At 38.5% G+C, this 15,168-nt stretch overlaps 1 protein-coding gene and 1 pseudogene across 2 annotated transcripts in view; both read left to right on the top strand.

Moving 5' to 3' along the window:
- The window catches only part of LOC306646449 (chromodomain-helicase-DNA-binding protein 1-like), a 46,275-nt pseudogene extending 35,398 nt beyond the window's left edge, over nt 1-10,877 (top strand). Inside the window, exons 12-16 of the transcript in view lie at nt 1,939-2,053; nt 3,105-3,242; nt 6,825-7,003; nt 9,528-9,676; nt 10,502-10,877. The product of the transcript in view is annotated as a chromodomain-helicase-DNA-binding protein 1-like (transcript). The remainder of the gene's footprint in view (nt 1-1,938; nt 2,054-3,104; nt 3,243-6,824; nt 7,004-9,527; nt 9,677-10,501) is intronic.
- The window catches only part of LOC306646623 (zinc finger protein 610-like), an 827,359-nt gene that overhangs the window by 497,565 nt on the left and 314,626 nt on the right, over nt 1-15,168 (top strand). The window lies entirely within an intron of this gene.

The following is a 15,168-nucleotide window of genomic DNA, read 5'->3' as shown; positions in this document are numbered from 1 at the left end:
AGCCAACTTCACCCCAAGAGGAAGATAATTTTTATGGGACACATTTTTAAGTAAAATTATTACCTAGGTAGTAGTAGGATATAGTGGATAAAAAGTTTCTGGAGCCAAGTGCAGTAGTGCATGCCTACAGTCCCAGTTACTCAGGAGGCTGAGGCAGAAGGATGGTGTGAGCCCAGGAGTTCAAGGCCAGTGAGGGCAACATGGTAGAATCCTGTCTCAAACCCAAGAGTAATAACCACAGATTCTTAAATATTGGCTGCAGTCCTGACTCTCATCTTCTAGTCGTGCAACTTCAAATAAGTCCCTTAATCTAGCTGTGTTTCCATTTCAGCATCTTCAAAATGAGAATTATACTGGAAAGGATGCAGAGTTGTGAGGGTTAAAAGTTAATTTATGTAAACCTTTTTGAACAATGCTTGGTGAATAGTAAAGTAGAAGTATAACTGTCATTATTGGATATAATTTAGCATCTCTCAGTAATCAGTCATTATTATTTCTTTTTTTCCAACATTAATTTTATATGAAGTCTTTAAATGAGAACATTCCTCCCTGACTTTTCTTGATATCCAACTGGGAGTCAGTAGTCCTTAGGAAGAAGAACACTTCATTCAACTCTTGGAACAAGTGCTTTTTAGGCTTGTTTCAGCAGTGAGCTGTAACAAACCTGGGAAGAATAGTCTGCTCTGTACTAGTTTTCACATTAATCAAAGGGAATGCTGTAATTTGCCTTCAGAGTACTCTAAATTCCTGTAACCCAAGGTACTTCCTTGACCCTTTTTCCGCACCACTGAATAAAGACCAGAAAGTTGTTGCATTGAGTGTTTCTGCCTTGAATTAATTTTATGACATTGTGTTTAATTAATGTGGAAACCAATTCAGGAAGACACATTCAAGTTTTCTCTAGTCAGAGGCATGTATTATTCCATGTTCTCATTAACTGGTGTCAGGGTGTTCCTATCTTGTAGCTTGCAAGTATGTTTAAGTGCTTTTCTTAATGCACATTGCAGACCTCTCCTTTTTTTAAATACATATTTTAGTTGTAGATGGACACTACTTTATTCAGCTTTTTTGCCAATGTTACTAAAAGACCTGACCTGAACAACTATATAGGAGATAAGTTTATTTGAGGGCTTATTGTTTCAGAGGTCTTAGTCCATAGAAGGCTGGCTTCATTCCTTGGGGCTTAAGGTGAGGCTGAATATCATGATGAGAGAGTGTGGCAGAGAGAAGCAGCACACATCATGATCAGAAAGCAGAGAGAGACTCCAATTTCCATATATAAACTATATACCCCATATCTATGCCCCCAATGAACATGTTCCTTCAGCCACACCACACTTGCCTCTAATTACTAATCGGTTAATCCCATTAGGGATTTACTCACTTTTTAGGCCAAATCTATAATCCAATCTTTTCTCCTCCAAACCTTCTTGCATTGTCTCATATATAAGCTTTTGGGGGACATCACATCTAAACCATAACAGACAATATCTTTATTTTGTTTATTTTAATGAGGTGCTGAGGATTAATCCCAGTGACTCACACATGCTAGATGAGCACTCTGTCACTGAGCCACAATGGCAGACCCCAGACCTCTTATTTATGGAGCTGTTTTCTGAAAGAGCTTGTGTCCTTATTCACAGATTTTTGTAAGCAAAATCAAATCAAGGTTTTCAAACATGGCTTCACAGCATTAAATTAAGCATCCTTTTCTGCCCCTTACCTCTCATTCTGTTATAATTAATTTTCCCAGGTCAGGCAACATGAGGTGAGGTGGCACATTTGACCATTCCAGGGCTCCAGAGTTGGGGACAGAGATGTCAGCGTGAAAGAGGAAACCACTCAGTTGGACTGATTTCAGGTGTTCAGTATGAGCGAGTATAGCCTTGTGTCTGTTTTCCAGTTTCTTATTTGTATGTTGCTGATCATGGTTTTCAGGTGGAATTGGCATGAACTTAACAGCAGCAGATACTGTTATTTTTGTTGACAGTGATTTTAATCCTCGAAATAACTTACAAGCAGCTGCCAGAGCTCACTGAATTGTCCAGAACAAGTGAGTGAGTTAGACATCTTTATTTTTCTGCTCTGTGGACTTGTAGTTCTGGTCTGGGGAGGAAGGTGAAGAATGTAGTCCTGACAACAGTGTCACACTGGAAGTTGAGAATCACTGTTTTTTTCTTTTTTTTTTTTTTTTTTTTTTTTTTTTGTGGTGCTGGGGATCAAACCCTGGGTCCTGTGCTTGCAAGGTGATCACTTTACCAACTGAGCTATCTCCCCAGCCAACCACTGGGTTTAACCCCATTTTGGCACTGACTTGCAGAGTCATGTTCAGTGGGTCACATGATAAATTCAGTCTCACTTTGTTAAAAAGAACAGTTAAATTGCAAAATGATTAGAAGAAACTTTTAGGCTTTAGTTACAACATAACTCAATTTAAAAATGGAGTTAAAGCTGGTATGGTGGCACATACCTGTAATCATAGTAACTTGGGAGGCTGAGGCAGGAGGATGGCAAGTTCAGGGCCAGCCTTGGCAACTTACTAAAACCTTGTCTCAAAATAAAATATTTTGGGGCTGGGATTGTGGCTCACTGGGAGAGCACTTGCCTAGCATGTGTGAGGCAGTGGGTTGAATTCTTAGCACTGCATATAAATAAATGAATAAACTAATGGTCCATCAATGTCTACCAAAAATTCAAGTAAATGAATAAAAATAAAACATTTTTTTAATGAAATGTGAGGGAAATAACTCATTGGTAATGCTCCCCTGGATTTGCTTCCCAGTACCATGAAAAGAAAAAAAATGGGGTTAAGAGGTTGTGGAACTACCCTTTGACCTCAGGATAACATTCCTGACAGGGGTTGTCCTTGGCTATAAATGAAGCCCCAGTTGTGGTCACTTCATCATTCTTTCGGGAAAGGTTCAGAGAGAAGTTGAGGTCAGATTGCTCTAAAAAATGCTCAGGTCAAAATGAGCAATGTCCTTTGAATTGTTTTCTTAATATGGTCTTTGGTTCTGCTTCCTTTTTGCTGTATTTTTCTGGCATGCTTTTCCCCCCAGCTTTGCAGACTCATAGCACACTGCTCTCACTTGACTTTTCTTTTGACTGATTGGCCAAGACACTGTGGAAGAATTAGTTTATAGGAAAGCAGCTTCCAAACTGCAGCTCACCAACATGATCATAGGAGGCCATTTTACTCTTGAAGCCCAGAAACCTTTGGCTGATGCTGACCTCTGGGTAAAATATGTTTTTTTTTTTTTTTTTTTTAAAGTCCCATGTTTTATAACCAGTACTCTCTGTGGATGTGAATGCAAATAAAAAGTGCCAGCATTAACCACCCTTTGTCTCCAGTTACACATTAGTTTGTTAGCCTAATTCATACCCACTCAGTACCTACTACATGCAAGGTGCCATAGAAGCTAAATGAGTGTGGTACTTAAAGGCAGAGGAAATAGAATAAAGAGAATGGGCTTTAAACTGTCAAATTTGGATTCAGATTATTCCTTATTACTTACTGGATGTATGACTTTGAGCAGCTAACTTAACATAATGGATATAATCTTTGGGGTTTCTAAAAATGAGTATGCCACTACTTCTCTCAGAGAGAATTTATTTGTTTGGGTTTTTTTTTTTTTTTTGGTGGTTGGTTTTTAAAGAAGAACTTGACTTAATCAATAATGATTAATTCCATACCTCCTCTTTAATCCCAGACCCTTTATGCAGTGACTTACAGTACTCATTCTATACCCAGAGGAGGATGAACAAGACTGGGAACTCAAAATTATACCATAGGATATATGGATGAAAGACTAGAGTTAATTTGCTTGAGGAAACAAAAATTAGATAGGAGTCAAGTCCTGACTTGGAAGATTCTGGAGAGAGCTCTCTTTTGGAAAAAGGCTTAGAGTTATTCCATAGCAGCAGCTTTTGAGCTAAAATTAGAACCCATATTGTAATGTACCCTAGGTACTTTTGAGGAATTAGATACAGAGGATCAACTCCTAGGATTCTGGAATGATTCAGGCATGAAATGAGTAAGAAATAGCTGACAAGGGCAGTAGCTATGGGAAGGTCTGCTGTAGGAAACAATGCAGAGAAGAAATGACAGGAGTTGATTGGTTTTTTTTTTTTTTTTTTTTTTTTTTTTTTGAGACAGGGAGTGAGAGAGATAGCAAATTCAAAGATGACTTTAAGGCTTTAAGCCTGAATGAATGATGAGAATAGAAATTAGGAAGATAGGTGGTAAAGTGTTAGGAAGGTGAAAATAATGTAGGCTTTAATCAACAGGGTTTGTAGTAAAAATCAATGTAAATTATGATTAGAGAGAGACTCCGGAAAGGAAGGGATTTTATTTAGAAAAGTTCACAGGAAAAAACAGACTTTAAAAGACCAGCTATCAAAAAATTCAAGAGGTATGCAAAAGGGGAAAAATTACACAGTATTATAAGCAGAATTATCAAGTTTACAATAAGCCCAAGAGTGGGTTAAAAAATAGCAGTTTTCTCTCACATACACCTGTATCTTTGTACATCAGCATTGCAGACAGGGATAAGTGATTTTTTTTTTTTTTTTTTTTTTTTTACAGAATCATTGACTTGCAGGAAAAGTTTATAATTTTTTGGGTACTAGAATCTGAAAGAAGAACCCTAGGTTTTGTTTGTTTGCTTGGTTTTTATTTACCTTAGGGAGTAACTGTGGAGTCTGGCTTTTTCTATATTTTTAGTGTTCTGCATACTCATCTGTCATGGTGGCCAGGCAGCTGCGCATTTTGTTTTCATGCTATTGAAGAGGCAATTACAAATGTAAGGTGAAAGCTTGAGAGAGGGGTAGGTATATACTGTAGATGTCTAAATACATTTCTTCACAGAACCTTGAAAGATGAGTTTATTGTGGGCTGTTGTGAAGGTGAACATATTGGGAGTTAGAGGAGATGAGGTCTCAGATGCTCAAACTCTTCCCCAGTGGAGGGAACTCCAGGCATTCAATTAGGGGTTTCCCTGTGATGTGGTCTACCAGCACATCATTGTGAAGTGCACAGGCACAACTCCCTGCTGTAGGTCAATATAGACTACTGGCTGTTGGAGAGGACCTTGGTGGGACTTTATGCCCAGGCCAAGGGCAAAAAATCTTATTCTGTTTCTGTATGATTTTTTCCTCCCCATCCAGACAATGAGTTATTTCTGGTTTCCAAGGACAAGGGTAATAACTCACTACCTTGTCTCAAAAGAAAGCAGGGCATTTTTTAAATTATTAAAGAATCTAATAGTAAAAGACGTGGTTCTGGTTTGATAAATATAAGCAGTGTAGAGTGATGAAGTCCTGAAAAACGAAAGCAGGTTCTTTATCCTGCAAGGAGAATACAACAGAAAGAGAGGGACAGATATAGATGTAGTGAACATTTATTGAATGCTTACTGTGTGCTAAGCATTGTCTGAGGTGTACTTTTTCCAGTTGTTTTATGAAGAAGAGTAATAGAAGAATGATATAGACAATGTGTTTAAAATTTTTAAGAAATTTTCCAAACATCATTCACAGCCACTCTAATCCAAGCACTCTGTAACTTACAACTACACCCTCTTAATTCCTATAATATATTATTTTTCATTTTTTGAAAAAAGGTAGTTTCTTAAAAACATATTGTAAGTGCTCAATAGCAAGGGAATCCAGGAGATTTAAGTCCAAGGGAGTGGAAGGGAGGATTCCCACTTTGCTTTCTTCTGTTTTGGTTACTAAATATCAAAGCCATTTGCCTTGGTTTATATATATGTATATTTATATTTTATGTTTATATATATATAAATATATATGTATACATATAAATGTAAGTAATCTATATACATATTTATGTATATGTCTCTGTGTGTGTGTGTATACACACACACACACACACACATATCTACTAAGGCTAAATATAAATATATCCAGGTATGTTCTTCCTTAGTTTTTATCTCAAGTGTTTTTAAGCTACAGAATACCTTTAAGTTTTCAAGTTACAAAATAGACGGTGTAGAGATAACTAAACAAAACTAAAAGGGTGAACTGCAAATGAAGGCCTATCATGTGGATCCCAATTGTTTCAGAATTTTTAAGTGATAGTGCTTAGGGAGGTGTAAAGTTGGAAGTAGCAAGTGAAAGCCAGGTAATACTATCTAAGCTTTCTGGGTGGTTCCTGTAGCCTTAGGAAATAAAGTATCCCCTAGGGAGGAGTGAGAGGAAAGGGCAGGATAGGGAGTGCACAGGACTATTCAGGGAGATTGAAATTAAGAAAGGGCCTTTGTGCCTTGGTGATCAGGATTGTTATTGTTTTTCCAAGGTGGAGTCCATAAAGTAGTGAGGTAGGAAAGCAAGTTGGCAAAGGAAAGGAGTCAGCTTATTGTGAAGTGAGGTACTGAGTGGGATCTTCTCTTTCTAAGAATTTTGACAGTGGGAGAGGTAGGAAGGTGCTAACAGGGTCTCTGACTTCTCTCAGGACTGCTGGAAGTACCTGTAAAAAGTACTGGTGAGAGGTGTTAGAGAAGATGCAGGAAATCATTTTATTCTTACCATCCCCCCAAAATAAAAGAAATTGGTGGCTAAAAATTTTTTTTTTGCAGTTATAGATAATTATCAAAATCAATAGCTCTGGTCATCATTTGTCACCTTTCTGCTTATTCCTCATCTAACCCCACAATAGCCTGGTTGAAGTCATCTGCCATGGGAGAGAAGAAAGTTCACAAGGGAAGGAATGTGCTTGGTGTCACTTAGACACTCAGCAGATCACCATATCCTGATGTTTGTTTTCATGAGAACTAACTGGATATTTTGTTATCTCCATTCAATTTTAGTGAAATACTCAAATTTGGCTTGGATAAACTGCTGTCTTCTAAGGGGAGCACCATGGATGAGATAGACCTGGAGTCCCCCCCTAAGAGAGACAAAAAATGGCCAGTGGGTCTCTGATGCCTTGCCTGCAGCTGGAGGAGGGAGCAGAGAGCAGGAAGAAGGAAGTGAGTTGGGGGTTAGGATGAGCAAATGGCACAGTTAAATCAAACTAGGGCATGGGTGATATGCATTACTATAGGAAGTCCTGCTCCCTGGGACCTCTTTTTCCTACCCAGCCCTATTGTCTTCTTGAGCACATTCTTTAGGCTTCTTGATCCAAGAAATTGAAAATATATCTGGCTGTTCCCATGTGACTGAACTTTGAATCCACTTTTTAGACACCCAGATTTGAAGACATCACTGGACAATTCATTTTATCCCTAGACAAGTCCTCTTTTATTATCCTTGGAAGATACACCATTGCAGCAAAATTGTCTGTTTAAATTGAAAAGACAGAGATCCAAGGGCTCATGGTGCTCCCATTATTTGGTGTGTGGATCCCTTCAGATTCCCCACTTTGTAGTGCCCTCAAAGGACCATGAGTCCTAGGCTTTTGGAGTATTGAGAGGGTTTCTACTCCTCTAGTCAGCCTCAGCTGGATACCTGTGTTTTGGTTCCACAGCTCTTCTTAATAGGTTTTCATTTTCCAAAGTGTTGTGAACATTTTTAATGTACCATTTTCTCATATAGCTTTTTAGAAATCCATTTATTGTCATTTAGTTGTTTCAGGTGAGAGAAAAAAAAAATGTGTGTGGTCATATTTTTAAGTTATGTTTGATGACTTTAGTATCCAGTTTACACCCTTTTCTGTAGTCATCTATATTAATTTAATTTTATTTGCTAGAACAAAATAAAATTGCAGTGTTTTCAGAAAGATGATTGTATATCTTCACCTGCCTAAAAACAAGTATTTTTGCAGACACTCTAACTGCCAGAAAATTCTCCAGTTTCATTAAAATCTGGAATGTTGTCTTCAGTGACCGTGTCTTGGTTCTCTTTGTGGTAAATGATTCCTCTCGCAGAATACAAATGAGGGTCTAGACCTGTGGGCTCTGACTGCCTATTAGAAACAGACTAAAGACATGCAGCATCATTAAAAATAATGTAAATAAACATTAAAATAGTAATTAGAGGGGCTGGGGAGATAGCTCTGTTGGTAGACTGCTTGCCTTGTAAGGTCAAGGCCCTGGGTTCGATCCCCAGCACTGAAAAAAAAAAAAAAAAAAAGATAGTAGTTAGAGCAGCCCAATCAATTTAAGTAAAAAGTAAGGTTGCCTTTTCTTTAATGCTAAAGTTCTTTAAAAAGCACATTTACATAGTAAATTGAGAATTTCATGCAGTATGGCGCTATATATGTTGATCATATTTGACACATCTCAGCTCTTTATTTTTTCCACTTGTTGATAGAGTGCCTCACTGAAATCCCACTGCTGATTTAATTAGAAAATGCCAACTAGTATTACAGCTGGTTAGATTTGGGTACAAGTTTGAAGCAATTGATCTCTTGAGAATGAAAATATTTTGCTTTTTCTCTAGAAAAAATATACTTAGAGCTGATTGTATAATGTTGTGAAAATATATTATTTGGTAACATGTGCTATTAAATACACTTCACTTTTTAATCATTATCTTACCTATCTGTGGTTACTGGTCCTGGCTGTTTATCACTTGATTCATGATTTTGGCAGATCACCAAGACTCATTGGACCTTTGTGTCTTCATCTGTAAAATGGTGCTCTTAATGACTTCTTTACTCTTTTACACACCTGCAAAAATCAAATGTGGTAATAGATGTGAAATTGCTCTGATAGTATAGAGTGCTAATTAAGAGTACTATATCAGCTGGGAGTGTCACTCAGTGCTAGAACTCTTACCTAGTATGTGTGAGTCCCTGGGTTTGATCCAAAAATTAAGGAAAGAAAAAAAAATCATACTATTGTCCTTGTTGTTTTTGCCATAATTATTTGCAAGCCTGTTTTCTCTCTACTTTTCTATATATCTTAATCTATTGAAAAGAGCATACTGATCTTAGAATCAGAAAAAACCTAACTTGTTCATTTTGTAGCAGAGATAATTGAGGAATGCTTTAATCCCTGTGTGAATCTCAGTTTCCTCTTTCATAAGTGGGGTTAGTTATACCAGGATTGAGGTAAGAAACATGAAGATGCTTTGTGAGATCTACAGAGAATATTATAAATCTAAGGAATTATTTTTTTGTGATTTTTTTATTGTCTCATAGATTTGCCCCTTTTTTAATATTATAGAAAAAGGGGAAAAGAGTTGAGTATTAAAAGTGTGTTTGGACTAAAAACATTGAGATTTTTTTAGGGGATCTTAAAAGTCAGTGATATTTGCACTGGGAATATTTGTGGAATGAATGAATGATTTCAGACTCAGCAGTGTAGGGGGATCCAGCAGAGATTCCCACATCATGTAGGATGAACCAAAAGGGTTTAAGCCAATGCTCTGACCTTTGAAGAGTGAACATGTATAGAACACAAACTCATCAGTATTGGTGCAACAGGAAATGAAATGCCTTCATCACAGCTGGTCTTGACCCATTTAGAGTATGAACTATTTTCTTATTCACCTAGTTATTGCTTTGAATAGCATTAACTTATTTTTCAATGTCTTAACATTTCTCGCTTTGTGTTTTATATTCTTAGAGAAACATGTATTTATTTGAAGGTAAAGATTATTCTAAAGAGCTCAGTAAGGAAGACAGAAAATCCTTTGAGCAAATGGTGAATCTTCAGAAAATCCTTTTGGAAAAAAAAAAAGTCAAGAGGGCTGGTTACTCCAAAATAAAGGCAGTGTAAATGCTGTAAATTTGTGTGAGATTATAAATTCTTCCAAACTTTCTTCCTGTAAGAGAACCAAAAATGATCTCAGTATCATTTTTGTTCTCTTAGGATGATTTAAGAAATAAGCATCTCTTGAAATGTAACAAATTAACTGAACCCAAGTATAAAAGCTATGTAAAAATCTAGCATAAAAAACATTAATAAGGTGAGTATATTATACAATTTATTGCAGGTAAAAGCAGCCCTGTTCCTCTTATAAGCCACCCCTAAAGGGATCACCATAGTAAATCAAAATATATCATGTTGTTGATAATCATGATTCTGTTTCATTAAGATATGATGGCAATCACAAATGATATGTGTAATGTTCACAGTGTTTGGTGCTTAAAATTTACTTTCTGAATGTTATCTATCATTAAGATAATCATGCTAAAACACTCTGTATTAAAAGGAATTACATATTTATAGAAAGCTTTGTGTTAAAATTGTTTAAACTTTAAATGGTATCCTACAGTGTATACTTCCAATCAAGGAAAAAATTATCTATTTTGAATTACCTTATTGATCTGATCATGCAATGAATCAAAATGACTGCACTATCTATGCCAATACTTTGGCTGAACTTAGAACACAGTGAACACCATGCCTATGAGATTCATAATATGAATAGTAAATTGAAGTATCTTGCTGCCAGTGCCCACCACACAGGGATACAGGGTTTTGTGAAAACCTAAGCATATTTTCTCTGTAGAGAGTCTGCTTTGTGGATGAATGAAACTCATGGAGGATCAGGAAATTCCTAAAATTCCTGGCTTTGGATCTTGTCCTTCCCACAGGTTCTTAGCTCAGGCTTCTTGGAGGGGTCTACCAAAAGGAAGAGGATTCTGAGCCTAGATGAACTGGAGGAAAGACAGAGAAAAAAAAAAGACAAGAAGCAGCAGCCAAGATAAAGAGACTAATAGAGGAAAAGAATAGGGAAAAGGAAGAAGCTGAACATAAAATAACTACATCTAGAGAGTATTGTTATTTCCAGTGACATACATATTTTGGTCTCCACTAGAATCACTTAAAAATTCAAAAACCTATCAATCTGGTAGTTCCTGTTGATAACAGAATACTTTCTTTTCTTTTGGACTAGTGTTTGAACCCAGAGGCACTCTACCACTGATCTATTTCCCCAGTTCTTTTTATTTTTTATTTAGAACCAGGGACTCACTAAGTTCTTTAGCTGGCCTCCAACTTGTGATCCTCCTGCCTCAGCTTCCTGAGTAGCTAGAATCACAAGTTAGCACCACCACACCCAGCTCCACAGAACACTTTTTAAAAAGATTCAGCTTTAACATTTAGTCTACTTTAGTTAGAAGTCTTGAGTGCCTAAAGCAGAGTAGATATATTCAATTGAAACATGAAATTTTAAAGGTTTTATTGTAGCTAATGAAGAATCATTTATTTGAAAAGTCCCTTTTAGTCATGTTCTTAAAAACAGGGACATTTGGTGGATGCTCATTATTGAAGTGTAGTCAGGAGACAGGCTAATCTGTAAAACTTGTTTACTTACAAATGAGCAAAAATCTTTGCCAGGGTCCAGTCTTAGCAGCGGTCAGGGGTCTTAGGTGGATGGGAGGTGTTAGCATGTTGGAGAAACAGCACACAGAGACATCAAGTGTTCTGAGGCTGAATCTGAATCTTTATTTTTCTGCCAGCCTTTTTATAGATATTTTTCTTTAGTAATGATTATATCATTTTATGGTTAGTATAAAATAAGAAAAACCTTCAAAAGTTCAATCTATACTTCTCAAACTACACATTCTCTCTGTATGAGAGTCCAGACCAAAACAACCTTATTTTCCAGGTAGATTAAAACAATCTGTCTCCCAGCTAAACTGAAACAAACTTGTCTCCCAGCTAAACTGAGGGCATCATGATCTGCCAGCCTTCAACCTTCAGAACAAACACATCACTAGATTTTCTGAGAAACCACCCCCACCATGAACTCCAGTGTTTAACAGTGAAAAGGTTTTACTATTATTAAAGGGCAAAGAAATCAATTTATAGTTAATATTAAGTCTATTCTAATTTTATATAATGGTGGACTACAATCTTATTCTGATTCTCAAAGAATTAGACTAAACATAGGAAAAGCACAAGTTATATTTATGACTAACCTAAATGTTTTTATTATGTAAAGTATCTGTAGGATCAACTACTAAAACTAGGAAAGCAACAAAGGCTAAACACTGCATCCAAGCTCTTTATCCATCTATTATTATACTAAAGCAATCACAGTCTCCTTTAATCTCAAGCAAAGTTACAATTGTTTATTTTCACATATTTATCTATAGGAAATACTGCTAAATTTTCATTGTGCACTATTTTGTGTACTAATACAGTAAAACCTTCCTGATGTTTTCCAATAAGTTTCTAATGATACATTGATTATTAATATTAAAAAGCAACTACACATGGAGACATGCCACGCCTATAGCCTCAAAGAGGGAGGACAGTCAACAGACCCATGTCAAGTGTTGAGTCCTCTATTCCAACAGAGCTATGTCAAATGTTGGAGTGTCAGAAAATAGATGTGGCAAAACTTCAGTCAGGGTGAGCTTCTAATTACATTTTACTTGGTGGTTATTTTTTGTGAATAGCAGTGCAAAATGTGCTCCAAGGAGAGGTTAATTTTCTTTTCTCTCTGTCGAGTTATCCAACTATTACCAGTCCTTCTGCTTGTGCTCTGAGGTGAGCGAGTCTGAGCACCTTGAGAATGGGGAAGATAAGAGTGCTCCTGGCATTTCAAGATGGTGGACTAGAGGGTGGCTGCATTTCGCGTTGCTCCAGGACTCAGGATTCAAAAGAGGAGATATTGAGAGACTTGGGACCAACTGAAAGCAGCCGGGTGAGTCTCTCCCATTGGGGAGGCATCCCAGATGGGACGGTAGTCCTGGAACACAGGGAACTTTGTGAAGTACAGCTGCCCAGCGAGACACCCCTCCCCCTGCTGGAGCAGTGAACTCAGACAACTGGGAGCATTGTAGAGGAGGTCGCTCAGCACAGTGCTGGGACTCGGAGCAACCACAGGGGCTCCGGCGGCTGCCCAGGGGAGGAGCGGCAAGGAGAGCTGTGTGGACTCAGAGCAACTACTCCTGAACACTGGGGCCTGCCTGGAGGAGGAGGAGGAGGAGGAGGAGTGTGGCCGCTTGGATTCAGAGTGACTATACCAGAGCTACTGGCAGCTGCCAGAGGAGGAGCTGTGTGGTGAGCTGTTTGGACTCAGAGCGACTGCTTCTGAACACCAGGGCCTGCCCTGAGGAGGAGGAGGAGGAGCGAGGCTGCTTGGATTTGGAGTGACTATACTAGAGCTACAGGCAGTTGCCAGAGGAGGAGCTGCGCGGTGAGCTGTTTGGACTCAGAGAGACCACTTCTGAACCCCAGGGCCTGCCCAGAGAAGTAGGAGGAGGAGGAGTGCGGTGGGTCATTTGGACTTGCAGTGACTGCATTAGAGCTCCAGACGGCTGCTCAGAGGAGGAGGCGATTGGTGAGTAGTTTGGATTCAAAGCGACCGCTCCTGAACACCAGGGGGCTGCCTGGAGGAGAAGTGCGGTGGGTTTGGTCTCGAGTGGCCGCACCAGAGCTCCGGGCAGCTGCCCAGAGGAGGCATGCAGCGGTTGACGTGGATTCAGAACCACTCAGAGCAACTGCTCCTGAACACCCAGGGGGTTAACTGGAGGAGAAGGAGGAACGGGGCGGGTCACTTCAACTCGGAGTGATTGTCCAGGGCTACGGGTGGTTGGTGGGAGGAGGAGGCATGCAGTGAGTTGCTTGGACTCCTAGTGACTGCATCGGAATACCGGGCAGCTGTCTGGAGGAAGAGGCGTGCGGCAGGTCTCTGGGACTCAGAGCGATTGTACTGGGCACCAGGTGGCCAGACTGTGGAACCAACCTAGATGTCCTTCAATTGATGAATGGATAAAGAAACTGTGGTATATATATATACAGTGGAATATTACTCAGCCATAAAGAATGATAAAATTATGGCATTTGTAGGCAAATGGATGAAATTGGAGAATATCATGTTAAGTGAGATAAGCCAATCTCAAAAAGCCCAAGGACGAATGATATCGCTAATAAGTGGATGATGACACATAATGGGGGGAGGGAAGGGTTAGTGTTAGGGTTAGGGAGGGGGCAAGAATGGAGGAAGGAAGGACTGTACAGAGGGAAAAGAGGGGTGGGAGGGGTGGGGGAAGGGAAAAAAGAGCAGAATGAATCAAACAACATTACTCTATGTAAATTTATGATTACACAAATGGTATGCCTTTACGCCATGTACAAACAGAGAAACAACATGTATCCCATTTGTTTACAATAAAAAAATTTAAAAAAAGAGTGCTCCCTAATTGGGTTACTATGACCCAGATTCAACCTCCATCAAGTTTGTTAGTGGTGATGTCGCACACCCTCAGGAAATGACAGAGGGTGCTCTCATAGTGCACGGTATAGGTACAAGAAATGGTGTGGGACAGGGATTGTGCCTCCAACCTTATGGTGCCAAGAAATGGAGAAGATGAATCTAAATCATGACTTAAGGGTGCTGGTCCCAGTGCAATATCATGTGGTCAAGAAAGCATGAATTGTAAAATCAGTAGATGTGAATTTGACTCTTGGCTCTTTGGTTTACCTGATTGAGTTACCTACTCTCCCTAAGTGTGAGCTTCCTAATATATACAAATGGGATAATAATTGTCCTGTCCTCTGCATAAGTTTTTTTAATATGGTGAAATGAGGCTACATTTTATAAGAAAAATTCATTCTCTGAGAAACTCCTTGTGTGTTCCCCTCACAACCTCTGCATGTTCTGTATCCTCTGCCTGGATCCTTATTTTCTCTAGTCACATCAAGCATTATTTAAATGTCTGCCTCTCAGAAAGGTCTTCCCTGATCACCTCATATAGAACAGTTTACATGCCCCCTCTTTTACTCTTTGTCCTCTTTCTACACTACTTACCTTTATCACCTCCTCATATGTTAACATGTATATTTGTTTATCTCCTTGAATTAGAAAATACACTTAATAGAAGAGGATTGTGTATGTGTATGTGTGTCCACTGCAGTAGCTCCAGTACCTAGAATGATGTTTGACATGTAATTCATGTAAACAAATATTTGTGGTATGAATGAGTATAAATACAATGTGCTATGCCAGAATGTTAATGAAAGCTTGAATGAGTCATTTAGCTTTTCCTCTTCCTGACAAGTAAAATGGGAGTTGTATGCTTTGATATCAACAGCACTTGCTCACTGTTATGTTTCTCCCACTCTCCACCCTTCCTTATTCACCTCCCCCAGAGTTAGAGACCCACCAGAGATTTTTTTTTTCATTCATAACACTCATTTTTGAGATACCTTTCTGTTATGATGACCAAGTATATCTTTCAGAAAACCTGAATATATTTGAGAATTCAACTATGATTCTCCTAGGAGATCAAATATAGTTTTCCTTCCC

This window comes from Sciurus vulgaris, assembly GCF_902686455.1.
Source record: "Sciurus vulgaris genome assembly, chromosome: 16".
NCBI lineage: Eukaryota > Metazoa > Chordata > Mammalia > Rodentia > Sciuridae > Sciurus > Sciurus vulgaris.
This window is presented reverse-complemented; position numbering and strand designations above follow the sequence as displayed.